Source organism: Ovis aries, chromosome 5, assembly GCF_016772045.2.
Source record: "Ovis aries strain OAR_USU_Benz2616 breed Rambouillet chromosome 5, ARS-UI_Ramb_v3.0, whole genome shotgun sequence".
In the NCBI taxonomy this organism is placed as follows: domain Eukaryota; kingdom Metazoa; phylum Chordata; class Mammalia; order Artiodactyla; family Bovidae; genus Ovis; species Ovis aries.
The window spans coordinates 39675119-39679382 of record NC_056058.1 but is presented as its reverse complement, the minus strand read 5'-3'; positions in this window follow the sequence as shown (position 1 = coordinate 39679382).

Genomic DNA, 4264 nt, shown 5'->3' with positions numbered 1-4264 from the left:
GTCGGGAACCTCAGTCCATAGTTCATCAAGCACTCTATCAGATCTAGGCCATTAAATCTATTTCTCACTTCCACTGTATAATCATAAGGGATTTGATTTAGGTTATACCAGAATGGTCCAGTGATTTCCCCTACTTTCTTCAATGTAAGTCTGAATTTGGCAATAAGGAGTTCATGATCTGAGCCACAGTCAGCTCCCAGTCTTGTTTTTGCTTGCTGTATAGATCTTCTCCATCTTTGGCTGCAAAGAATATAATCAATCTGATTTCGGTGGTGACCATCTGGTGATGTCCAGGTGTAGAATCTTCTCTTGTGTTGTTGGAAGAGGGTGTTTGCTATGACCAGTGCCTTCCCTTGGCAAAACTCTAAGAGCCTTTGCCCTGCTTCATTTCGCATTCCAAGGCCAAATTTGCCTGTTACTCCAGGTGTTTCTTGACTTCCTACTTTTGCATTCCAGTCTCCTGTATTGCAAAGGACATCTTTTTTGAGTGTTAGTTCTAAAAGGTCTTGTAGGTCTTTATGTGTGTGTATTATGTGTTTTAGTCGCTCAGTCGTGCCTGACTCTTTGCGACTGCATGGACTGCAGTGCACCAGGTTCCTCTGCCCATGAGATTTTCCAGGTAAGGATATTGGAGTGGGTTGCCATTTCCTTCTCCAGGGGATCTTCCCAACCCAGGGATCGAACCCGGGTCTCCTGCACTGCAGGCAAATTCTTTACTGACTGAGCTACAAAGGAGGCCCCAGGTAGGTCTTCACAGAACCTTTCAATTACATTTTCATAATTCCCCACTCTTAAAATATATCCAAAGGAAATAGAATCTATAATCTTGAAGAGTCTATCTTATGCCAACATTTATGAAGCTTTATTCACAGTCACCAACATATGGAATCAATTTAAATGCCCTTCCAGGAACAAATGGAAAGAAAAATATGTACCTATATATTTGAAAGCATTCAGCCATCAAAGTATATACTGAAATTTACAATAATATGGCAGCTGAATGGCATTACCCTATGTTACATAAGCCAGACAAAGAAAGAGAAATACCATATATCATATCACTTACATATGAAATCTGCTTCCCTGGTGGCTCAGAGGTTAAAGCGTCTGCCTGCAATGTGGGAGATCTGGGTTTGATCCCTGGGTCGGGAAGATCCCCTGGAGAAGGAAATGGCAACCCACTCCAGTATTCTTGCCTGAAGAATCCCACGGACAGAGGAGCCTGGTAGGCTACAGTCCATGGGGTCGCAAAAAGTCGGGCATGACTGAGCGACTTCACTTTGTATATGAAATCTAGTTAAAAAGCAAATTTCACAGAAACAAAGAGCAGAATGGTGGTTGTCAGGGCTGAGTGGGGGAGGAGGAACTGTATCAGAGTACAAACTTTTAATTATAAGAAGAATAAATTCTAAATATCTAGTGTACAATATAGTGACTATAGTTAATGTTATTGTATACCTGAGAGTTGCTGAGAGTTGTCATAGAGAAGAAGTTAATGTGAGGTGATGGATATATTAATTACCTTGGTTTTGGTAATCAATCTATAATGCATATGTATATCATATATAGTTGGAATTAGATATAGTCCAACTCATATTATTTATCATGTGTTTACCTTGATATTGATTTCTCTGTAGGCTCCTCTAGAACTTCTATATATACGGTTCTGAAGATTTTCCAGGTATATGTATGTAAAATTTTAAGACTAAGAATTTTAAATCAATAGTAACAGCATAAACAACAACAAAAAATGTCAGCTGTGGTTTATTTTTTGTTTTACGTGAGTCCACCACATTTCTTGCTATAATAATTGTGACACTAGAAACTATAGCAACTAGTATAAAACATTTGATAAGAATTTTCAGTGCCTGCTCCTATTCTTTTAATGGGACAGCAAAACTTAATTAAATTATTATTAATAACTGTTTCATAGAATAAAATAAGCTATACCATTGCATTGACACTCTAGCCACACTGTCAATTTTGAACCTATGTCCATCTCTAAAACAAAAGTAAAATCACAAAATGAAACAAAAATCTCATACAAACCAGACTGACCAGGAAGTAAGGAAGTTAGCAAGACGTTATCAACAATAGTAATAACAATGTACTTACTCTTGAGTACTGTATGTCCCTAATTTTGAAGAAACAAATATTTTTCTTATTTTTGTCAATTCAATGTCTTTAAGATAGTTTAACCAAATTTACTTAGAAGCTTTGAGAACATCTTCATATGAAAAAATATATCATATTTAGGTTGTTGAAATAAGCCAGTCAAGTCCTACTTTGTCTAAAAATGTGGACATATATATAACATTGCCTTCAATGCCTCTGGGAAAACAGTCTTTGTTATTGAGTTTTGGTCAGTTGTCTAAGGGTAATTTCAAGCAGGTAACAATCTCTAGAGCACAGTTGAGTGAGACTCAATTAAAATGAGATCCAATTAAAGAATGAAGATAAGAGCTGATGAGCTAGGAAGAGTATTACCAATAAGTATGCATACATAATTAATAGGTTAGTAAAATAAAATAGAGAAAATACATGCATCTTTATGTGTGTGTTAATCACTCAGTCATGTCTGATTCTTTGCAAACTCATGGATTGTAACCCACCAGGTTTCCCTGTCTGTGGAATTCTCCAGGAGAGAATCCTGAAGTGGGTAGCCATTCCCTTCTCCAGGGGATCTTTACCATGCATCTTTACCATAAATTTTCACTGGGTACATCTCTGTGATCTCAGATATTATCATGTATTTTAAGGACCGCATACAAATTTTGTCTGCCCTGGTTGAGGCAAATGATATGACTTCAATTACTGGCTTTGTAAAATCTAGGTGTTTATATCTGTCATGTTCACCTGAAATTGAGATGACTGTGTCAAAATTTCCATTGAGTTAGAGAGAAAGCTGAGGTGCCAGATGTTGAGTTGCAACAAGTCAGAAATGAAAATACAGGGAAGTCTTTTGTTACTTACTGTGATGGTACAAGTAAGAGATGAACTGGTGAAAGCACCAACTGTTCTATTTTTATGAGTACTGGTCAAGGGTCAGAAGAATCAGCACAGATGTGGAGGTCATATCACTTATCAGGGAACCCAAACAAAAGGCTCTTGCAATTCTGTAGGCTTGGGGAAGAAATAGAAGGGAGGAGTATGATTAGAAAGTTTGGAATGTTTAAAGTCTTGAAGATATCTCCTCTTCCCCCTGATAATGAAGCCTTGGCAGAAGTCCCTGAGGAACTACATACCTAAAGACCCAAATTACAGAGCTCTAAAAATGAGCGTATTTGGACCAAAACTTAAATATGTATAATAGCAAGGAAAACTCGACTCCATCTTAGCTACTTACAATAACCTTTCTTCAGATGCTGCAATGATGATGTATCAGGTGTGGTGTGTGGATGAATCTATTTTCTGTGGTCTCTTAATTAAAGTAGTGAAATGGTCAATAGCCAGCCTGAAAGACCATATTTGACCAAATGCCAGACTCTTCAGAATTGCTGGCAATCATCCATTTGAAAACTATACACACATATATATATATATATACACACACACACACACATACATATATATATACTATATATATATATGGTCATAAGAAATGTGAGGATGAAACACTCATGGTTTACTAAAGGCCAGTATAACAGAGATAAATGATAAATGGTAAAATTCCTTGGGGCCATTTTGCCAGTTTAATTCCTACATCTGCCACTTAATGAGGGAATGCACAAAGTAAGTTTTTGTTTGTTTTGCTGTTGTTCCTTTTTAAACAAAGCCTTCACTTTTTGATAAATAATTTGGTTACTATAAGAAGTATATGAAAAAAAATAAATGAGTTAAAGTAATGTCTATGTATTAGTACCCATAACATTTCAAAATGTTGATATTATTATTTCTACTTTTTGTGAGACTTAAGAACCAAAGATCAACTATCTCACAAAGGCCTAATGTAACACTTACTATAATACAACATATTATTGTTTACCTCCTCCTTTTAAATAAATATTTATAGGATCTATATGCTTGTAGCTAAACTAAACCTGTCAGAATTGGAGAGAGAATTGGATAGACTATTGATATTAATTTGATTTTTTTCATATAGTGCTCTATAAATCCATTAGATCGAGAAAGTCAGAATAAGCCAATTATATATAAGATCATGGTAATAATTATTAGTAATTTTGATTCATATATATATATATACATATATATACACATAGAGAGAGAAGGAGAGCTATTGAGAGAAAATTTGACACTCAACAAC